The sequence below is a fragment of the Onychomys torridus genome, chromosome X, assembly GCF_903995425.1.
Source record: "Onychomys torridus chromosome X, mOncTor1.1, whole genome shotgun sequence".
Taxonomy (NCBI): Eukaryota; Metazoa; Chordata; class Mammalia; order Rodentia; family Cricetidae; genus Onychomys; species Onychomys torridus.
In genome coordinates, this window is record NC_050466.1 from 94,975,396 (window position 1) to 95,000,193 (window position 24,798).

Sequence of the window (24,798 nt, forward strand, 5' to 3'; positions counted from 1 at the left end):
TGTAGAGATTGATTCTTTCACTTCTCCCTTACTTCCTGTTCCCTTGAAAAAAGCAAATTTGTTCTTTTGTGAGTCCCCAGTCATGGTGTACTGATTTGTCACAGGCAATGTCCTTCATCAGAGCGATACTTTAATTGCAGATGTTAAACTTGGATTAATATGCCTTTACCCAATGTTTATAGTTTATCTTAGGAATACTTTTGGAATTGAATATTTTATGGTTTGATACAAATGTATAGACATTTATCCATCATCATAATTCAATACAGAGTGTTTTCATTATCCTGAAAATCCTCAGAGCTGTACCTATCATCCTTCCTCTCCACTACCTCTTGGCAACTGCTGGCCTTTCTGTTTGTATAGCTTGTTTCTTCCAAAATGATACACAGCTTGAATCACACCATCTAGAGCTCTTTTGTATTGGCTTTTTTCACTTAATAATGTGTACACCATAGTCGTCTTCTTAGCTCAAAATACTCCTTGGATTCTTTCTACAAATAACATTAGTGTGCATGTGTTCGTGTGTGTGTGTGTGTGTGTGTGTGTGTGTGTGTGTGTGTACTGTATGGGGGTATATCCAAGTGTGTTATCGGATGCATATCTATGCATATGAACATAAGAGGTTGATTTTGGGTGTCTTCCTTTGTTATTTTCCACTTGATTTTTTTTTTTTTGAGATGAGCACTCATTAAATCTGTAGATCACTGGTTGGCTAGACAGGCTGGTAAGCAAGTAGCCCATCATCCTCCTGTCACTATCTCCCAGCACTGGAATTACAGATATGCTGCTGATCTTGCCTTATTACCTGGGTCCTAAGGATCTGAACTTGGGTCTTTGTGTTTGCAACGCAACCACTTTACCAACTGAGCCATATCTTTAGCCCTTACATTTCTTTTTACATAACAGAATTAGGCACATATAAATGTGTAACAAAATGAACAAACATAAATAAACCTAACAAAACCCAAATCATAAAAAATTCTCTGGTTTCACTTTTATCTTTTTGAACGCAATCACACAAATACTTGCTTTCTTACAAAAATGATACAATATCCACACTATTTCTGTAACCTGATTTTTCACTTATGAATATACCAGCACAATTTTGTGATTTTGATTTAATATTTTGTATATATAACAGAGTTGCCGAGTTCAAATTCAAATGCTATAAAATGGTGAATGTTTGAGTGACATATCTTCTCTTTTATCAATGTTCTCCTAGTCACTTAATTTCTAGTCTTTGCTTTACCTCAGGTAACTGATTACTACTTTTGTGCACATCTTCACAAATATTACAAAATTACATTTTATTTTCACTTTCCCTCACCTTTTAAAAAAACAAAATATGACATTCTAAATGTGTTGTTTTATATGTTTCTGTTCACTTCACAGTAAATCTTGTGGATCTTTGCCCAGCAACAGCCAGAATGGTTGTTTATATATGTTCACAGCACTTTTTATTTTATTGTATGAGTGAATGATCATTTGACTAGTCTTCTACTGCTGAATAATTAGTTATTTTGAGTCTTTAGGGATTAGAAATAATGATGCATAGTGTAATTTTAATAATATTCTTTATTTTGTCTTATAGATATAGAATGTTTTATTTAAGCAGTATCATATTGTTCAATATTAGCTCCTTTCAATATATTTTTTTAAGCTGGGGATCGAACCCAGGGCCTTGTGCTTGCTAGGCAAGCGCTCTACCACTGAGCTAAATCCCCAACCATCTTTTCAATATTTTATTAAACATCATGCTGCAATGAACAGGTTTCTAGTATCATTAGGCATATCTCTATTGTCCTAGAATGGCTCCCTACAAGTTGTTGTATTTTGTAGTAAAAATTCTTTTAGATGCACGTGCACTGTTATAATTTAGTTGTACACTCCTCTGAGGAAGGAAGCTTTTGCTAGTATTCAAAGGATACATTCATATTTGTATAAGAACCCAATTAATACATATTGAGTGTAGGGATAAATTTTGGTCTAAGAGTATTGCCTTATATTAATAGTAATCAAAGAGAATTATACTTCTTAGCCTGGGGGTGTTCAAGAAACATCTAACTCTGAGGCAGATAACAATGGCCAGCCACTCTTCTAAACATAGCAAAGAGCACAGTAGAGCCAAGGGTACAGGAAGTCAGTGGAGTGAACTAAGATGGTGCTCCCCTCACCTCTTCCGAGAGCACCACAATCAGACTGGCACTAGAGAAGAGAAATCGTGGTCCATACAGGGAATCTAGACAAAAGCCACCCCACTTCTACACACAGATTGTGATTCATTTAGAGTTATTTCTTCACTTATGAAAATGACATATGCCACGTCCCTTTTATAATTCATGAATTCTCGTAGGAAGGTGGCTGTCCAGTTATAATGCTGAAGCCTAGAGAAGCAGCCTCCTGGTTACACAAAGTCCTATAATCTTTAGCACCACAGCATAGTAATCAAAATGAACTGGGTAGAAAGATAGCAGAGGCATGCCAGAAATACGTTAGGATATGCTCAGAAGAAGGTAAAGACAATGAGTGTTTCTGTGGCCAAGATTTCCTTAAACTTCTAAGTCCAGATGTCTTACTAGATCCATGCTGACATATAGAAGCTCATCCTAGAAAACACACCAAACAGGGTGAACAAGTTTGGGAGCAGCTTGTGGAAGAAAACACGTTGCTTCTTGTAGACTCTTGTACTAAATGCTCTTGCTGGTAACATTTTATGTACTGGAAATGCTGAAATGTCATTGTAGCTTTGAGTGGCAGAGAAACTTAAGATTGTCTTTTGTGCCAGAGGCATATGGGCCAAATTACATTTGAGAAACGTTTTATCAATATTTCCTTTATTATTTGTGAAGATTGAGAAATGTAGAAGCCAGATAATGTTTCTTCACAACTGCTTAAATCTCTATAGTGCTTTATGAATGTACTTCACACATGCTACTTGGGAAAGGGTGGGGCAGGATGCTGAGAAATTTCAGCAGAGCTTTCATTGTTGAATATCCCTCCAGGTGCCCGATGTTTGAAAATATCCTAAGATCTCTACCAAGGTTAGAAGTTACTTCAGCACTCGAAAAATGGAGATTCTTTCAGCTCACACAATGACCCCACAGTGTTTTTTCAGACATCTTAGGGATAATAAATAATCAAATCTATTAAATGTTTGCTATTCTTTAACAACAACAACAAAAAAAACCAACCCAATTTAAGTGGTTCTGGCAAGCTCATTTTTCTTGTAAATGTTGTTGAGAGGAAGCTGGAGTGTTGCCATTGGCCCTTTAATCTTAATCAAGATTGTATAATATGTAAATCTAGGAAGAGTTACAAAATAACATAGTTCTCTTGACTCTCCATGCTGCTTTATTGTGGCTACAGTTGCTCACTCGTTTATCTTCATTGCTGATTAACTGTGGATATTTTCTTAAAACTCAATATCCCATTGTATCTTTTTTCCTCAAGGACCCTTAAGCTTTCTTGATCTCAACCATCTCTGTATGGTTACTTAATCAGCCTTCATGCCTAACTATTTTAGTCTCTATTGCTATATTTCCCACCTCTTTCTGTTTTTTGCTTGAAATACCATTCAAGTTCTTTCCCTAGGCCTCACTGTTATATTAGAATTTGATATGGATCCTAACATATTCAACTCAACCCATCCAGTGATATTATCTCTGCTGTAAACATTTGACACTTAGAAAGCAAGCAAAAAATTCCAGCAGATAATATCTTGACAGTATGCTGTTCTGTCTCACTCCCTACCTGACTGCCACTGTCATTAGTCTATGTGTAACCTCTGGCATGGGTCTCAGATTACATTGGCAATTGATATCTTCAGGGGAAAAAGGGCAGATAAATTCAATGTACTGAAGACATGCATTTTTTTGATATTTCATATCATTGTATGTATTTTTCATCTGAATTCTTAATGTTTTCTATATTTTTCTTAAGCATTTCTTACAGAAACCTACCCAAATTCTGTTGTAGTCTTTAATATAGTAAGAGTGGACCAAGACAGGCTCAATTTTATACTAGAGGTTATGGGAGGGTTGCTTGGGTTTGAGACAAAGTCCCTCAATTTAGTCCATACTGGCTTGGAAATTGCTGTACAGCTTATACTTAACTCACATGATACCTTCTGCTTCAGCCTTCTGAGCACTGGCATTAAAGGCACTTGTCACCACTCAGCAGGGACTATCGCCTTTTTTAGAAATGAATTGCAGATGAGAACCACCTTAATATTTGAAGGATTGTTTTTGGATCAGCTTAAACAACTGAGCATTAGTGTGGAAAATACCTTTTAGAAGCTACCTTGCACTATGGCTCTACTGTCTAGGAGTCATCTGAGTAGACAATCATAACAGTATCATTGCCATGATATTGTGCTGTGGCTGCACAGACATGAGAAGTCTAATTTAGCTCATAGTGACAGTGATCAGGGCTACTTTCCAGTTACTCCACACATCTCAGAGAAGTTTGCTGAGATTGTTTTTAATTATAAAAAAGAGTAAATTGTTTACTGCATCCTTAGTTTAAGAAGTATATAAGAATGAAAAAGCAGAGTTTAGAAAAGGATTCCATCTAAAATAGTCAAAATAAAGATTTTTGGTTTCGGTCCCAGGGAACCATGAGATTTACAAGTATGAGCCACCATGTCTAGTAAGGACTATGTATGTGAAAAAAAAAAGATTTTACTATTAGTGGCATGATAGCAAAATGTTTGATTTGGATTGTGCTGCGTGTCTGCCTTACTTCCTTTCCTCATATTCAGGTACTTTTTGATTGCTAAGAAGATTACAATTGCATTTTCTAGTTTTTTTTTTAAGTTCCTGGAACTGAGACAAAGATTTAGGTCATTGTAGATTATGGAGGTGGGTATATATCTCCCTTAACAATGCTGGTGCCATTCAGTGGTCAGTTGGGATAATGACTTGGCTAAACTATAGGTGCATCTTGTGGATTTTTAAACTCAAAGTGTTAGAATAAAATTAGATCATGGATGTGAAAGTACTTAGTTTGCTTTCTTTTGCTGTAATAAACACTGTGGCCAAAAGCAACATGGAGAGAAAAAGGGTTATTTCAGTTTACAGCTTACAGTTCATCACCATCAGAAGTTAGGGCAGGAACCAGGAGGCAGGAGTTGAAGTAGAGACCATGGAGGAATGCTGCTTTCTGGCTTGCTCTCCATGGCTTGCTCAGCTTGCTTTCTTATACAACTCAGGCCCACTTGTTCAGGTGCAGCACCACCCATAGTAGGCTGGACCCTCCCACATCAATCATTAATAAAAAAAAATGTCTCACAGACTTGCATGGAGGCCAGTCTGATGAAGGAATTTTCTTTTTTCTTTTTTTTGTTTTATTTATTTATTTATTTATTTATTTATTTATTTATTTATTTAGAGACAGTATTTCTCTGTGTAGTTTTGATGCCTGTCCTGGATCTTGCTCTATAGACCAGGCTGGCCTCAAACTCACAGAGATCTGCCTGGCTCTGCCTCCCAAGTGCTGGGATTAAAGACGTGTGCCATTGTCCTTGGCCTAGGGAATTTTCTTAACTGAGGTTTCCTTTTCCTAGATAACTCTAGCTTTGTCAAGTCATAAACAAACAAACAACCTAACCACCCCAGTACTTTATAGAGTTTAATACAAAAACTCATTATTATTATTATTGCTATTTTAGTAGAAATATTTAGCAAGAACTTTGAAATAAATTGCATCTTCGGTAAGATCACATGATTAGCAATAGAAAGTTAAATTACTCACACAGAGGGGATCATTAGAATTATTTTAATAGGTCAAATGAAAACTAAACAGAAAATATGAATTCTTCCTCTTCCTACATAGTTTCCCAGTGGCTACACTTCTAGGGAAAATGACACTTGCCTCCTCCATCAACCATTATTAGTCATTAGCTCCTCGGGAAGAGATAGGGCCTCATGGGTATCTCCTCTACCCATGATGGAAAGTTTCCATAGCTGCTGTGTGCTCATTGTTGCAAAGGTAATGTCATATCAGGACAGCAGCATTTCATGACCCCCTTCTCCATCTCCTGGCTCTTAAATTCCTCTGCTCTCTCTTCTGTGATGTTTCCTGGGCTTTTGTGGGATAATATATATATATCCTATGATATGTCACCCTCTGCAAAAAGAAACTTCTCTGCTCCAGTACTTGTCTATGTACAGAAACACAAATATTTAGAAGGCAGTTCATTTATTGAACAATGTTAATGTGTTACTCCCATGGGCCCATGTGCTCCCCCAGCTATAGACTTTTGACTGGATTTGTAGTACCTCCACGGAACAGTCCTTTAATTCAATCACCAAGTTGTTGAAAATAAGGTATTGGGGACTGGAGATATGGCTCAGCAATTAAATCACTTATTCCTGTGGAAGACATGAGTCCAATTCCCAGCATCCACACAGTGACTCCCAACTATCATAACTCTAGACCCAGGAGATCTGACACCCTTTTCTGACCTATGTGGGCACCATGCATGCATGTGGTCCACAGGCATACTTGTAATGGTAAGGAGTGCTATTTATGATGTAAACCAACCCCAAACTTTAAAAATTTTGTGTAGTCAGTTCAAAGATAGCAAAAGTGTCAAATTATTATAGCTCAGTGATAATTTAGTCTCTATGGGAACAGATTATTTTACAGTATTCATGAAAGATGGTTAAGCGATTAAAAATTTTAACTTGTCAATATAAGTTGGAAGACAAGACTAAAACTAGTGTTTCTTTTTCCATTTTACTTTGTGTATTAATAAATAAATCATGTTGTGAGTTTATATCTGGCAAAAACCAAATTACCATCATCTTCTAAATTACAATGTACCCATGAATAGCCTTGATTCTAATACTTCAAATTATTAAAATATTCAAACAAATAAACTTGAATTGTATGTAATGCCATATTTATATACTTATATCAGTAGAAATGAATTTACCCATTTGGTATAAATCTTCATCCTTTATTCTTATTTTCACTGCTAGGTTTCTCCTCATACAGTTTTCTTTAGTGAAGATACAATTTCTCCACATTCTTTACACCTGCTAACATTTGCTTTGTTTTCAAGCTCCTGCCTAAGCCCTGCACCTTCAGTTCAGTACTTCCTAAACACCCCAGGCCACATGAATGTCTCTCTTTCTGATTGCCTATCACTTCACAAGTTACAATGTAGTGTACACAACTGTCACACATCTAGACTCTAGAAGGTCAGGAAATCTAGATTTAAATTCCATAATTATCATTTTCAGCCCTTTAAGTTAGACAACTTATTAATATTGCTGAACATTATTGTTTCTTCATGTGTAAAAAAGAGTAGTAAAAGGATGTATTAATCATTAATGAAGTCATTAACAAAGAGAAACTGGATCAATACATATAAATTATGTAGATTGATGCTAGCACACAGTCAGTGCTTAATATTTGTTAATCATATAATGCACATACACTTGAGTTTCCAACTAAGGATAAATGAGAGCCCTAAACATTAGAAGCTCCATTTTCCTTAGAAGGCAAATTCTTAACACTGCTTGCCAGCTGAGCATGATCTGAATCTCCATCCTCACTTGAACAAGCTTATTAAAGAGAGCTATCTAAGCAGCCTTCATGATGCGCTGTGACTTTTTATGAACTGGAATCCTTTGCTCAGTAGGCTCTCTTCTGGAGTAGGCAGATTTGCAAAACTTAAAATAAAAAAACAAAAAACAAATGGTAAGGTTGGAATTTCAGGTAAGCAGGGGTAACTTTAGTTAAAACTTTTATTTCATGTTAAAATTTTTCTTTATCTTAAATTCCAATTTACTTGGAAATTTTCACATTTTATTGGAGAATTATATAACTGCTGTGTCTTCTGATGCTGTATTTGTAAGGCTAAAGAATGGAGCCTTATGATGCAAACTGGGAAAGAGTCACAGGTCTGTAGGAACCCAGCCAGGTACAGGGTTCCTACATCATCTATTTTGAAGGTAAATAATTCTAAGAGAGTAATCCATGAGTGAGAAAGGCTATCTCAGTCTGGGCTCATCTGCCTCTCTTCCTTGGGAAACAAAACTAAATGTTTGCTTAACTTTAGTTTTAAGTTATTTTCTGTTTAATGTATGTTGTATATATTTGTTATAGAGGGTGTTAGAAATACAGATGGGATTAGTGACAGAAAAAAGAAAATTAAAACCACCCATAGAGTGAAAAATCACATTTAGCTTTAAACATAGTATTTGGTGTTTTGAATAGTTGAGGTGTTCACATAATTGAAAAATAAGTATGTATATATACATATATAAATTAGTGCATAGAGACTGGAGGGAGAGATGGCTCAGTGGTTAAGGGCACTGGCTGCTCTTGCAGAAGACCCACATTTGGTTCCTTTCACCCACATGGTGGCTTATTCCAGTTCTAGGGAATCGGACCCCTTCTTTTGAGGGTACCAGGAACACATGTGCTGTAATACATACATGAAATGACTCTAAAATAAACTGGACAAAGTCAATTAGTTTATATCATGGAAATTCTCTTTTATCTTTGTTCACCAACTGCTCAGTTCTCATTGTTTCTCACAGTTACCACCTTTGCTTTTTAATGCAAATATAAGCAAATGTGCCTTTATTATTTATTTTAGCCTTGGAAGGGTAGTTTCAGTTGAAGTTTCTACTTCTGCAAAAAAAAAACCAAAACAACAAACAACAAACAAAAAAACATGACCAAAATCAACTTAGGGAGGAAAGGGTTGATTTCATCTTATAGCTTGTAGTCTGCCATCCAAGGAAGTCAGTATAGGAGCTCAAAGTAGAAATCTGGAGGCAAGAACTGATGCAGAAGCCATGGTGGAGGGCCGCTTACTGGCTTGCTTAGCTCACTTTCTTATAGCACCCAGGACTCTAGGGGTGGTACTATCCACAGTGAGCTGGGCTCTCCCATATCAATCAAGAAAATACAGCATAGGCTTGCCTATATGTTGGGAGCACAAAGGTCTTGCAATCACAGATAAGTACCAGGGAAACCAGGATTGTTAAGTGCACAGTGTTGTCTCTTCTACGAAAGAGATGCATAACCTGTTTTCTGCCCAGAAAGCTGGGAGTTGAGGTGGCTAATAATAGCCTAGGTGACCTTTGCGCTATTGTAGGACCAGGCCATACCTAGCTCTCCCAAGCTCCCATAAGCAGGACCAGAGGTGGCTAATAGTCTATGTGACCTCTGCACTGTCTGTATGGCCAGGGGCTCCCCCAGGCTCACTTCTACAAGCAGGACTGGAGACAGTTAATGGTCTCGGTGACCTTTGCACTGTATGTATGGCCAGGGGCTCCCATAAACAGGATAGAGATGGTTAATAGTCTAGGTGACCTCTGTGCTATCAGTATGACTGAGACCACACCAGATCCTCCCCTAGGCCCTTAAGATAACAGATGTAGTCTATCTTTAGAACTCATCTTCCTGGAAGAAGTGGCATGGACTTTTGAGAAGAGTTTAAATGTAATTGTGCCTCCTTGTGCACATGGGTTTGTGTTACATTAGGAAACCTTTTTCTAAATTGTACTGAACTTACATATACCTAATATTAACCAGGAAGCCGGACTTCCTTCTTGCCTCACATTGATTGCTACTCTGCTGGCCGTGGCATTTGTAGAGACCCCCACACTCAGAGAACAGTGTGGTGGGAACATTTTCTTAATTGAAGACCCCTTTTCCAAAGTGACTCTAACTTGTGTCAAGTTAATAAAAAAACAAACAAACAAAAAAAACCAAAAACAAAACAAAACTAGCCAGCACTGGTAAAATGCTCTGGATTTTGTTACTTTCTTAGCTGATTTTGGTTTGGGTATTCTATAGCTCCAGATGACCTGGAACTTGCCATGTAGCTCACACTGGCCTCAAACCCTTGACTTTCTGCTACAGCCTCTTCAGTTCTGGGATTGCAGGTATACACCACCAAGCAGGGCTTTAACTCAGCTGTTTTTTTTTTTTATTTTTTCTTTTCTTTTATTTACATAACATTTTTCATTTATTTTACATAGCGAGCACAGTTTCCCCTCTCCTCCCATCCCCCCACTGCTTCCCATTCACTCCTCCTTCCTCTCCATTCAGAAAGGGGCAGGCCTCCCATGGGCTTGAACAAAGCATGGCTCATCAAGTTGAGATAGACAGGGTATTCATCATGGGGGACCCACAGAGACAGCTGACCTGAGCTCATGGACTCTGAAACCAACAGTTAGGGAGCCTGCCTGAGACCAACCTAGGCCTCTGCATGCGTGTGACAGTTGTGTAGCTTGGTCTGTTTGTAAGGCTCCTAGCAGTGAGATCAGGATCTGACCCAGGCGCTTAGCTGGCTTTGGGGGACCTGCTCCCCAAGCTAGATTACCTTGCCCAACCTTGGTACAGGGGGAGGAGCTCGGTCCTACTTCAATTCAGCTGTTTTTCTAATTTGACATTATTTCACAATTATATGTTAGCATTTAAAATGCTTCCTTATCTTTATTTTTAAAATGTAGCATGTTCCAGCTCATGCAATTTACTTCAGTTTACGTAAGCAGCTCCTTATTGTTGGAATATTAACTGGTAAAGCCCCTGATTTCTTGAACTGTCACCACATCATTTCATGTCCCGTTTTACACAATCTTCCTCTTCATTGGGAAGCAAAAGGTTTGGGGACTTCAGTTTTTAAAGTAAATCTCAGGATGTTTCCTGAGATTGTTTTAGATGTATAGATAGATGTCCTACAGCTTATTCATTAAGAAAATAATTCCCATTGCTTAATGGGGAAATGGATAAGTAATGTGGCTTGATGATATTTATCCCTGGCATAAAAATAATCAGTGATGTTTTATTTTATGAAGAAAATCAGCTAAGAAATTAACAAAATACAGAGCATTCTATCTCTGCTGCTTAGCATCATGATTCTCATTTTTCTCCTTTTTTTCCAGATGAGGAAACAGGCCTACTATAATGTTTTTAGTTGCATAATGTGGTCTTAATCTATCAGAGAATCTATAACTTCTGGTTGTTCATGGTTGTTTTCTCCCAATTCATATACCCTCTCAATACTTTGTGAAGTTATAAAGTTTGTTTGGTCTTAAACCTGTACAAAATACTTTCTGAAAGGGGTTCCATCCTAAATTATGATCATCTAATGTTTTAGATATATATTGACAACTCAGTGGGAACAAGGGCTGGTAGATATGAGACACAGACTACAGGACACTGACCAGGTGTGTGTGTGTGTGTGTGTGTGTGTGTGTGTGTGTGTGTGTTTGTGTGTATGTAGCTGAACATCTAAATGGCCTTATTAAATGAAAAACCATGGAGCCAAATATAGGGGTGAAAGCCTGAGAGAGATCAGGGAAATAGGGAAAGCCACCAGCCAACCTTACCTCACCAACTCTGCAGCTTCCAAATGTGAGCTACTTCCTGTCTATCCATGCCTTTATCGCATGGCTGTTCTGCCCTCTCATTGGCTTTCTTAGCCCAGCTACCTCACTTCCTCTTCCTACACAGCTCTGTCACTTTCTATCTGTACAGACCTCCAGGCCTCTATGGTTGGTACTGGGATTAAAGGAGTGTGTCACCACACTTAGCTTTGTTCCTTAGTGTGGCCTTGAACACACACAGAGATCCTGCCTGCTAAGTGATAGGATTAAGGGCGTGTGCTACCACTGTCTGACTTCTTTGTTTACTTATAATGGCTTTCTTTTTCCTCTGATTCTCTAGGCAAGCTTTATTTATCAAAGCACAAATAAAATATCACCACATTTCCCCTTTTTTGTCAAATAAAAAGTAAAAGATAATAAAAAGTTATAACTAATATAGGTAAAACTATATATAAGTATAACTATATACAATATATATAAGCAATAAATACATCAACAATGTCTAGTCCATTTGTGTTTGACAAATTCAGAGAAAATATTCCATTGTCTATCTTATTTTGGTGAGTCCAAAATGTACCTAATTCACTTTGTATCCTAACTTATATTACCAACAGAAAACTGTCTTATGATGTCTTTCAAACTTATACACTTAACACCTTAGTGAGTTTCTTTTCTGAATTTCTTAGCAAGGAAAATTGTTACTACAACTATCTGATCTTCAACTCCCTCAGAGACCTGAGAAGGAAATAATATTACCTAGTAAAAGAGGAAGTGCAAACAAGCGACTTCTAAAAAATGAGTTATGACAGAAACAGTCTGGACAGTCACCCGAGGTTTCTCTGCACATTGGGGTATCATCTTCGGCCTGCAGGTTTAGTGTATCTGACAAACTCATTTGTGAAGTAGGATGTACACAAGGCCTACAGCTCAACCTCACATTCAGTGAGAGTATTCCATGTATCAGATAAACTTGAATTCTGCCAGTGTCCTGGTATGATTCAGGATTTTAAATTCTGGAAATGGATGGTGCTTTTGGAATTCGGCTTCGCATTCTTCTTGGCTTGTGGGTGCCTGGCTTCTTCATCTTGGCATCTCATTCTTCTCCGCATCCCATCTTCTCTCTGAAGTAAATTGGTGCTGCCAGGGACAGATGTGTCTCATTGTCCAGAAAGTCTAAGTTTTTAAAACATTTTAAATGCCATATTCTGTAGGTCTTTGAAGTGTTTCAAGATTATCTACCTAAGTGAATTATTTCAATGAATACCTAATTGAATTATATCTATGTATATCTAGAAACTTACATGACTATAAGTTAGACTATCATAAAAGACTAATTATTAATCTGTATTTCTTAATTATCCATTACAATTTAAATGAGTTACATAAACATAATACCTTAAATGAGAGTAGAAATATACATACAGTATAACAAAATTAACTTTAAATTTGTATCAATAAACTAAAATCTATACCAATGTAACATATTTTAAACAAGTTGCTCTTTAAAAGTCGGTTCAACAATCCACCCTTTTATCCTATAATATCTATATCCTGTATTTCTATAGTATGTGTGTGTGTGTGTTTGTGTGTGTGTGTGTGTGTGTGTGTGTGTGTGTGTGTATGTGTGATCTGTCGGTGTCTGTGTATTGGAATCTGTTGCTCATGTCACAGGGTAAGCAACTAGGAGATCTAAATTGGAAGGGGTTGGAGAGAAGTGTGCAAAGACATTTTTTATTTTCTTTATAGCTATGCTGGGTGTGGATACTGCAGGTAGCATTTATCAATGCAAGATACTGAAACAAAAGCTACTATGATGTGGAGCACATTAGGGAGTACTCCTCCAACTTCTGGGCTTCTTATTTTAAATTATGTGTCTGCCCAATGACCATGACAGTTGCTCTTATTATATCATCATCTACAAACTGTAGCCCCACTTAAAAAAAAAGACAAAAAGCCTAAAAACTGTAATGAGACATGCTTTGCTTTATGATTTTATCCATTCTCCTTGGGGCTCTTTTCCTTTCCACTCAGGCTTCTAGTGGTCCTAGACTTCATATCTCCTATTCCTTGAAGCAAGACATAGGAAGGTCTTAATTCTTCTATGTGACCTTTCATTGCTCTTCCATGGGAATGCATATTCTTTTCATGGTCCCATCTTAGACAGAGTGAATGGAGGGAAGTATTACTTATTCTGAACTTGTGTTTCTAGGTCAGGTTTCAGTTCATGGGGAAGCAAAGGTGTAGCTATTAGGCAGAAACAATGGTTGCTCCTTAAACCTAAAATTAAAACCAGACACGTTCCTCTCTTTTAAAGAAAGTAAAGTCTTACAAGAAAAGTCAGAGTCTTGTACATGCCATCCCAATGGCTTTTTACTTCAACAAGAGAAGCTTGGCCAAGAGTTTAAGATGAGTTCAATTGGGCTGAGGTCAGCTATGGGTCTTGCAGAGCCTTTCAGATTCTGGGAAGGAAGAGGAAGAAGGGTACTGAAAACAAAACACACCCCTCCCTTGGTTGTGAGGAGGAGTTTCTTCCTCTTTGGCTGCAAATTATGCTTTGACAAATGCAAAATCAAAGCGCAGCATTTTTAGTGTATTTTAAAGGACTCACAATGAAAGGCAAGAAAGATATAGGCTGTTATTCTCTGTGTGTGTCAAACTGAAACTGGAGACTATCCATTTGTGGTGTTAACTCCCCTCCATCCTTCTCTCTTCTGTTTCTTTCTCTCAATTACCTAGAGAAATGTCAGGATGCTTGTATGAGTCTTAAACTGTTTTTTAAAAGAACTGCCTGGACATTGTTGAGGATTCTAGTTTCTTCTGTCATCAAAGCTCATAAAAATTCCTCAGACCTCATTTAAATATAAACTCCAAGAATTCTTTTCCAATATGGTTGAAATAGAACTAATTAATCATTTGTTTTTAATGACAAGGTCTCGTTATATAACTCTGACTGATCTGGAACTTGCTGTGGATGCTTGTCAGGCCTTAAACTTGTGATCTTCTTGCTTCTGTTTGCCAATAGCCAGCTCAAATAATATCCCCTTTAGCTTGTAATGTACAAACTCTGGAACACAGTTAAAAACTGTCACATGCTGAATAACCCGAAGAGAGAAGAATGGGTGGAGTCATTTCTTCATGGAAGCAATGGCCATCTGGAAAGATGTAAAGGATATTTATGTGTCCCAAAGTTTCTCTGATGGAAAAAAAGAGAAATTAATAATATTTTATGTGAGACATTAGTTAATCATAATCAAAAGGACAATTTAGGAGAAGTGAAAAAGGAGACTCTAAGGAAACCTAGCTTTGCAAAGAGAGATGTACAATATACATATGTATCTGAACAACTGTCTCTGTGTTTTTGAATCTGAAAGCATCAACTCATTATGCAATCTTAAAGCACTGGAGTTTGTGAACAGACAAAAAGATGTGCTAGTAATCTAGGAGATTTTGCTGATTGAGTTGCTATCATTACAATAGACATACGAGTAGGCCCTTGGGTGGAATATACAGCTTATTTGCTCCTAAGGTTATAAATGCTTGATTGCAGTACTTATTCATCTATTCACTTACCCAGTCCAAAAAGTAACTCAGCTGACAAAGAAGAAAACATTCATAATAATAAGACATAGATAATGATATATATAATATATTCATGTGTTATAATGAATTGTAATAGATAATAATAAAAACAACCCAGAATTTGTGAGTTTTACCTGTCATGATTCCTAGTAAGAGTGACATTCACATCATCAAGATAGAAACATAGTAAACTCCTGACACAGACTCCACCCATCCCCACAGAAATACTAAGAAACCAACTGACAATTGGCCCAAATACCGTTATAAGAACTCTAGAAACCAGAGATTGATAGCAGCCAAACAAATGTGTTCAGTGTAGTAGAAATTCTGTGCAAGTTTGACTCACCCTGTGCCCATTGTACCCCCACCTCTGCACTGTGTGGTTTTGGAGAAGTAGTGACTCACCCTCTAGTCTCATTTTACAAGTTGGAGAGAACAAAGGAAACCATGTTTGCAATTTGTTACTTTCCTCTACACTAAGGGATTTGTGTCTGTCAGCTAACACAGAAACTAGAAAGTATCTAGAAATGAATGAAAATGAAAACACAGCCTGTTAAAATATGGGGGAATCATTGATGAAATAGAAATTTATAGTTGAAAATTATTACATTAAAAGAAGAGGAAGATATCAATAATACTGCTTTTATGCTTTATTGAGTTAGAACAAGAACAAACTAGATTCAAAGCTAGCAGAAGGAAAGGAATGTTAAAGATTAAAACACATAATCTTCCCTCTCTTCAACTGGACTTCCGGAGCTTGGCCTGGTGCTTGGCCATGGCTCTCTGCATCTGTTTCTGTCAGTTACTGGATGAAGGCTCCTATGATGACAAGGTAGTCACCAATCTGGTTACTGGGGTAGGACAGCTCAGGCATCCCCTCCACCACTGCTAGTAGTCTAATCTGGGGGTCATCCTTGTGGATTTCTGGGACCTTCCCTTGCACCAGGTTTCTCCCTATCCCCATGATGTCTCCCTCTACAAAGATATCTCCCTCATTGCTCTCCCACTCTGCCTCTGTTCCAGCTTAACCATCCCATTCCCCCACACTCCCATCCCTCATCCCCTCATCCCCTACCTTTGATTGCTCGCCTTACCCCCAGTTTACCCAAAAGATCTCATCTATTTGCCCTTCCCAAGGTGATCTGTATGTCCCTCTAGGGTCCTCCTTGTTACCTAGCTTTCTGGAGCTGTGGGTTGTAGTCTGGTTATCCTTTGCTTTACATCTAGTATCCACTTAAGAGGGATTCTATGAGCAAGGGGCATCAAGACCATGATGGGGAAACTTACAGAGACAACTGAACCAAGCCAGTGGGACCTCATAGCTTTGGACTGATAGCTGTGGAGCCTGCATGGGACTGGAATGGGCCCTCTGCAAAAGCAAGATGGTTGTGCAGCTTGATCTGTTTGAGGGGTCCCTGGCAGTGGGAATAGGATCTATCCCTGGTGCATGAACTGGCTTTTTGGAGTCCATTGCCTATGACAGGACACCTTGCACAGCCTTGATGCAGGGGGAGGGGCTTGGACCTGCCTCAGATGAATGTGCTGGGCTTTGCTGACTCTTCATGGAAGGCCATACTTTTTTGGAGGAGGGGATGGAAGGTGGGCTGGCAGGGAAGGCTGAGGGGGAGCAGGAGGAGGGGTGAGGAGGGAATCTGTGTTTGGTATGTGGAATAAATAAAAAATTTCTTAATAAAAAATAAATAAAACAGATAATCTCCATCCCAGTAAAATTTCTTTTGTTTTATATGCTCATTGATAGCATGCTTTTTTTTCTTTTTTAATAGAAATCAGTCTTTTATACAACAATGAAGGATCAGGCTTTATAATGCAGACTGTTGTTAATCCAGGGAACTATAATTTATGATTACTCTCAATGAGTGTCTCAAATTAGAATATCCAGAAAGCATGTTTTTAATTTTTTTCAGAGTGGGCATTGTGTGGCCCAGGCTGTGCATTGTGTAGCCCATGCTGGCCTCAAAATCATTATATACAGAAAACATATTTTAATGGAAAAACAAAAGAAAATAAAACAGACTGGAATGTGGTCTGAGAACCCCACATGATGAGGGAGAAGAAGTATATGAAATCACATGAAAGATTTTAATAATTTTTTAATTATTCATGCAATTACATATAATTCATGTAATTTTCCACATAAATGCAAATTCTAAATAGTATCTAGAGTTTTCCCATTCTCCCATAGTTAAGCTATTTCGGAACCTTCCAAAGCTATGCAGTGCTATTTAGAAACACTAAAATAAATGAGAATCAATTCCTTTCTATTTTCACCTTCAGTGACAATAACTTCTCAAGAAATTACACAATGTTTAATTCCTTTTAAAAGGTTACCCTTGGTCCTGCACCTCTAATTGGAAGCAAAATCTTTACTAATGGCCAAATTTCCCTTAGGAAAGTGGTTGCTTCTCATAAGTGTCCCAAAGGAAGCATTAGGGACAAAGCTGTCTAGTTCCAGGAAAGTTCACCTCAGGCTAAATCGTCAAGGAAATCAGATGCTTTGTGACATCATTTGCTAAATATTGTTCATGCACAGTAGCTTTTTTCTTTTTTTAAACAAAATGTCAAATAGCATAAAAATAGTATAGATTATATCTGAATAAGATTCAGAATAGACATTCTGTCTATAAATAAGCTGAGATCCCAGTGGTCAACTAAATGAAAGTCATATTAAGGGGTGATAAATGTAGCTTAGTGATTAAGACATTTGCTTAATGTGTACAAAGGTCTGGAATAAATTCTCTCTCTCTCTCTCACACACACAGTGTATTGATTGAGCAATGAGGCATATTTGACAGCTGCTTCTCTTTTTCATTTCTAACTCATCATATTTATAGTAGGCCTTCTCATGAGACCCTTCTCTGGTTTACTGTCCTGAGGAAGTGAAAGGTTTTCCAGAAGTAGTGGAGTCTACACAAGAGAAAAATCTTTCTGGTGGAAGTTAGAAATAGGAAGAAAGTCTTGACGGTATGAAGAAAAAAAAGTACAAATATGAGTTCAAGATTTTGTGACTTGCATGGAACAATGGGGACATAATGTAGCACATGGCAAATACTATCAGGGCATTCATGCTGTTAGAATGTTTGTGCATAGAATTCAACCTGTTGCTTACAGCTTCAGCTTGTGCCCCAAGAGTTCAAGACTGCCCAATACACTTTGAACTTGTCTAGCTAGTCCCAGCTATTGTATAAACTAATTTCCTGAAATAATATGTAATCCTTATTTGTTCTGCTATTTTGTGGTTTGAATTCTGACAGGCTTTGAAAAGCATAGCTGCCTATGGGTTTGTAAGTCTCTTTATATTTTTATAGTCTCATTTTTAATCATTGATCATTTCCTACTCCTACACAAAATGCTCAAACCATGAAAAACCCATCACTGGAGTGTAAATGAGCACCACAGTGTGTCTAGACATACTGTTTCCTTATACAGAGAACTTTCTTCTTCCCATATCTTTTCTACAAAAGTGCTGTGCATTTTCAAGACACAACTCAGCTTCTTCCCTCTCGTTCATCTCATGCAGAGTCAAAGGCTTTTTTCCTGCCTACTTAGATCATTGCACTTGTCCTAGTCAGTGTTCTATTGTTTCGAAGAGACACCATGACCATAGCAACTCTTTTTTTTTTTTATAAGATAGAAAGATGATTTATTTCTTTCCCATTATTCTTATAGCTTCAAACCCCAGGAAATCATTATTCCTCCTAATATATAAAGCATTCTAAAATCTTTCTTCCATATAAAGACATTTTCATAATTTTTTTCAGACATGCTGTAAAGATTTAATTGATTAAGAATCATAATCCCTTTTTTGGCCCTTCTAGCTTTTTTACTATTTATCTTTTTTAAAAAATATATTTATTTATTAAATTTTTTTTTCATTTTACATACCAACCCCAGTTCCCTCTCCCTCCCCTTCTCCCACCTCCTCACCTCCCTCCCACTCTACCCCCATCCACTCCTCAGAGTGGGTAAGGCCTCCCATGGTAGTCAACAAAGTCTGGCATACCAAGTTGAAGGAGAGCCTAGACCCGCTGAGCAAGGCTGAGCAAGGTATCCTGCCACAGGGAATGGGCTCCAAAAAGTCAGTTCATGCACCTGGAATAAGTCCTGGCCTTGCTGCCAGGGACCCCACTAACAGATCAAGCCACACAACTGTCACCCACATTCAGCGGGCCTAGTTCAGTCCCATTCAGGTTCCCAAGCTGTCAGTCTAGAGTCAGTCAGCACCAACTAGCTCCGGTCAGCTGTCTCTGTGGGTTTCCCCATCATGATCTTGACCCCCTCTTCTCCTTCTTTTTTATTTTTTTGAATGCCGTTTATTGAAGGAGGGAGGAGGTCTTAAATACAGGCTTACAGCACAATGGGAGAACCCTGGAGGGCAGAAGTTTGCTTCTGATGTTTTTTTTTTTTTTTTTTTTTGGAGCTGAGGATGGAACTCCAGGCCTTGCACTTGCTAGGTAAGCACTCTACCATTGAGCTAAATCCCCACCCCCGCTCCTGGTGTTTTACAATCTTGCATCTGAGCTGTTAACATCCAGACCATAGTAACTCTTACAAAAGAAAGTATTTAATTGGGGCTGTTTTACAGTTTCATAGATTTAGTCCATTGTCATCATGGAGGGAAGCATGGTGGCATGCAGATAGATATGGTTCTGGAGAAGTAGCTGAGAGTTCTCTATTTGGATCCACAGGCAGCAGGAAGAGAGAGCCACCAGGTTTTGCTTGAGTTTTTGAAACCTCAAAGTCTACCCCTAGTGACACACTTCCTCCAGCAAGGCCACACCAACCCCAACAAGGCCACACCTCCTAATCCTTTCAAATAGTGCCACTCCCTAAGCATTCATATATATGATCCTGTGGGGATCATTCTTATTGAAACCACCACATCACTGGTATGGGATTACATCCTTGTCACATTTGAATCTGTTTTTCTTCACTGAACCGTGAGCACCTGGCATAAAGTAATAAGAACATAAAAAATAAAAGTAAAAAAAAATAAAATAATAAGCACATAAAGTTTGTTAACAAAACAATAGCTGAATCAAATGAGTTAAAATAAAAAGCTAGTTTGTGTATGGTGGATCATGATTAAGCATAAAACACAATTGATATTGATATGACTGCTGATATTATGGATGATACAAGTCAAAACTGAAATTTTCTCTTGTCTCACTTTGTTTTTCTACCATCTAGCATTGGCCAATAGAAATTTTTGTGGTCACGTACATGTTTTATACTGGGTGCTTTGCAACTTTAGTCATATCTTACTCTTGGACCTTTGATACATGGATAGTGTGGCAAACAGGATATTTTTTGTCAAATTGGTACAAGGTAAGGTCATTTGGGGAAAGAGAGAAAATGCCTCCATATTGTCCTGTAAGCAAGTCTGTGGGAGTATTTTCTTGATTGATAATTGATGTGGGAGAGCTCAGCCCCATGTAGATTGTGCCGCCCTTGGGCAGATGGTTTTGAGTTATGTAAGAAAGCATACTGAGCTAGCCATGAAGAACAAGCTAGTAAGCAGCAATCCTCCATAGGCTCTGCCTCCAGCTTTCTCCTCCGAGTTTCTGCCCTGACTTTGCTTCATGATGATAAGCTGTAACATGAAATAAACCCTTTACTCTCCAAGTTGTTTATGGTCATGATGTTTTTCACAGCAAAAGAAAGAACGAGTATGGAAATTGGTACTAAGTAAGGGTGGGCTGTTGTTATCTGCTATATTTTGGGGAGGATTGTGGAAGTTTTTCCAACTGTGAGCTGGAAGAGCCATCAGTGCTCAGAGAGCAATGGGCTGTTTGTTCTATGGGAACTTTGAAGATAAGGATGAGAACAGTGCAGATGATGGAGGCTTGGCTTGTGAAGTTTCAGAGGCAAGAAAAGACTCTATCAGGACTGTTTGTGTGGTATTTTGAATTAAGAATCTGTGGTTTCTGGTCATCTGAGGATGAAGAATAAGCTGTAATTAACAAGAGACCAGTACCACAGACATGCTTTTTTTATGCTGGAACAATCAATGTTAGGTAGCTGGGTGTGAGAATTCTGCTGTGATTAAGTAGAGACCAGCATCATTAAATTGAAATTTTCTAGGAATATTTTGCCAGTGTCAACACACAGAGCTGTCATTCAGATGGTGCCAGGAATTCATTTCAAGCTGGCAGCTAATGGTCATCTGTATGTAGAAGGTATTGGTTTTGGTAGCATGAGAGTTGCAGGACTGAAGGGATCATGGAAAGCAACTAAGGTTTGGCACTGTGAAAGGCCAAGACTGGTGAAGGAGCTCTGTCAGTTGCAGTGGAGACTCCAGAATATTGGAGATGCTACAGAGAGCACCAGGTGTGGAGTGGAGCCATCCTGAGCCAACGTGGCAAGCTGTGATGATGACTGTCTTAGCCTTGTGGGGCCCAGAAGATCATAAGTGATTGAGTCCCAGATACTGTACACTGAGTTATTTGCACTGTTAAATTTTGGTTTTGCTTTCATTTGTTTGTGACTGTGTTCTGGTTCTTCCCTCTTTTAATAAGAAGCATGAAAATTTTTTATTTAACAAGAGTCATCATTTGAGAGACTGTGGGCTTTCAGAGATGTTGGATTATTTTAAAGAGGCTGAAATTTTAAAAAAATATATTTGTATATTTGTTTTGATATGCATGAGTATTTGCTTGCATGTACATATGGGGTACCACAAGTATGCCTGGTTCATGCACAGATAGGGAGAGTGTGTTGTATCCTTTGGAAATGGAGTTATAGGTTATTGTGAACTACTGTGTGGATGCTGGGAATTGAACCCCAGTCATCTGAAATAACAGCAAATACTCTTAAACGTTGAGACATCTTTCCAGGCCCTGGAGACTAAACTTTTAAATAGTTTCAAAAATTTAAAGACTGTGGGATTTTTAAATTCATGTCATATTTTATATTGTGATACTAACATGAGATATTGGGGGATAAACAAGAAAAAAAGTTATGGTTTAATAGTGATGTAGTTGTGTGTCACTTGAGAGAGCTGTAATCATCTGGGAAGAGATAACCACAGTTAACAATATGCCTCCATCAGATTGGCCTATAGACAAGTTTTGGGGGTAATTTCTTGATTAATGATTGATATGTGAGTTGCCAGCACACCCAGGCAAGTGGTCTCGAGTTGTTTAAGAAAGTAGTATTAAGCCATCCTAATAACCAGCAAAATAGACTTCAAACTAAAATCAATCAAAAGAGATGATGAAGGACATTACATACTCATTGCAGGAAAGATCCACCAAGATGAAGTCTCAATTCTGAACATTTATACCCCAAGCACAAGGGTACCCACATATGTAAAAGAAGCATTACTAAAGCTTAAATCACATATAAAACCCCAACATTAACAGTGGGAGGCTTCAACACCCCACTTTCACCTCTGGACAGATCGGCCAAATTGAAACTTAACAGAGACATAATGGACTTAACTGATGTTATGGCTCAAATGGACTTAATCGATATCTACAGAACATTCCACCCAAACAAAAAAGTATATACCTTCTTCTCAGCACCCCATGGAACCTTCTCTAAAATCGACCACATACTTGGCCACAAGGCAAATCTCAACAGATACAAAACAATTGTAATAACGTCCTGTGTTCTATCAGACCACCATGGTTTAAAGTTAGATATCAACAACAGAAAAAAATACAGAAATCCTACAATCTCATGGAAACTGAATAATGCTCAACTGAATCACTAATGGGTTAAAGAAGAAATAAAGAAATTAAAGACTTCCTAGAGATCAATGAAAATGAATACACCACATACCCAAACTTATGTGATACTATGAAAGCAGTGCTAAGAGGGAAATTCATAGAACTGAATGCCCACATAAAGAAGCTGGAGAAATGTCACGCTAGTGACTTGACAGCACACCTGAAAGCCCTTGAACAGGAAGAAGCAAAGTCTCCCAGGAGGAACAGACACCAGGAAATTATCAAATTGAGAGCTGAAATCAATAAAATAGAAATAAAGAGAACAATACAAAGGATTAATGAGACCAAGAGTTGGTTCTTTGAGAAGATCAACAAGATGGACAAGCCCTTATCCAAACTAACCAAAAGACAGACAGAGAGAGCATCCAAATTAACAAAATCAGAAATGAAAAGGGGGATATAACAATAGACAATGAGGAAATCCAGAGAATCATCAGGTCATACTTCAAAAACCTCTAATCCACAAAACTGGAAAATCTAAAAGAAATGGATAATTTTCTGGATAGGTACCACATACCTAAGTTAAATCAAGACCAGATAAACTATTTAAATAGTCCAATAACCCCTAAGTAAATAGAATCAGTCATTAAAAGTCTCCCAAACAAAAATGCCCAGTACCAGATGGTTTCAGCACGAAATTCTACCAGCTCTTCAAAGAAGACTTAATACCAATACTCTTTAAATTGTTCCACACAATAGAAGCAGAAGGTATATTACCAAATTCCTTCTATGAGGCTACAATTACCGTGATTCCTAAACCAAACAAAGATGCAACAAAGAAAGAGAACTACAGACCGATCTCCCTCATGAACATTGATGCAAAAATACTCAATAAAATTCTGGCAAACACACTCCAAGAACACATCAAGACAATTATCCACCATGATCAAGTAGGCTTCATCCCAGGGATGCAAGGGTGGTTCAACATACAAAAGTCCGTCAATGTAATGCACCATATAAACAAACTCAAAGGGAAAAAAAACACATGATTATCTCACTAGATGCAGAAAAGGCATTTGACAAAATCCAACACCCCTTCATGATAAAGGTCTTGGAGCGATCAGGAATACAGGGAACATACCTAAACATAATAAAGGCTATCTACAGCAAGCCAACAGCCAACATCAAATTAAATGGAGAGAAACTCAAAGCAATACCACTAAAATCAGGAACAAGGCAAGGCTGTCCCCTCTCCCCCTACTTATTCAATATAGTACTTGAAGTTCTAGCCAGAGCTATAAGACAACATAAAGAGATTAAAGGGATACATATTGGAAAGGAAGAAGTCAAGCTCTCCCTATTTGCAGATGACATGATAGTATACATGAGTGACCCCCAAAATTCAACCAATGAACTGATACAGCTAATAAAAACCTTCAGCAACATTGCAGGATACAAGATCAACTCAAAAAAATCAGTAGCCCTCCTATATACAATAGACAAACAGGCTGAGAAGGAAATCAGAGATACATCACTCTTTACAATAGCCACAAATGATATAAAATACCTTGGGGTTACTCTAACTAAGCATGTGAAGGACCTATATGACAAGAACTTTAAGTCCCTGAAAAAAGAATTTGAAGAAGATGTCAGAAAATGGAAAGATCTCCATGCTCATGGATAGGCAGGATTAACATAGTAAAAATGGCAATCTTACCAAAAGCAATCTACAGATTCAACACAATTCCCATCAAATTACCAACACAATTCTTCACAGATCTGGAAAGAATAATACTCAACTTCATATGGAAAAACAAAAAACCCAGGATAGCCAAAAGATTCCTGTACAATAAAACAACCTCTGGAGGCATCACAATCCCCGACCTAAAGCTCTACTATACAGCTACTGTAATAAAAACAGCTTGGTACTGGCATAAAAACAGACACGTGGACAAATGGAATCGAATTGAAGACCCTGACATTAACCCGCACACCTATGAACATACAATTTTTGACAAAGAAGCCAAAAATGTACAATGGAAAAAGAAAGCATCTTCAACAAATGGTGCTGGCATAACTGGATGTCAATGTGTAGAAGGCTGCAAATAGATCCATATCAGTCACTGTTCACAGAACTTAAGTCCAAGTGGATCAGAGACCTCAACATAAATCCA

At 37.9% G+C, this 24,798-nt stretch overlaps 1 non-coding gene across 1 annotated transcript; it reads right to left on the reverse strand.

Moving 5' to 3' along the window:
* Positions 1-1,652: 1,652 nt before the first annotated feature.
* Positions 1,653-1,719, reverse strand: Trnaa-agc. The gene has a single exon. It is a non-coding gene; the product is annotated as a tRNA-Ala (tRNA).
* Positions 1,720-24,798: the final 23,079 nt, after the last annotated feature.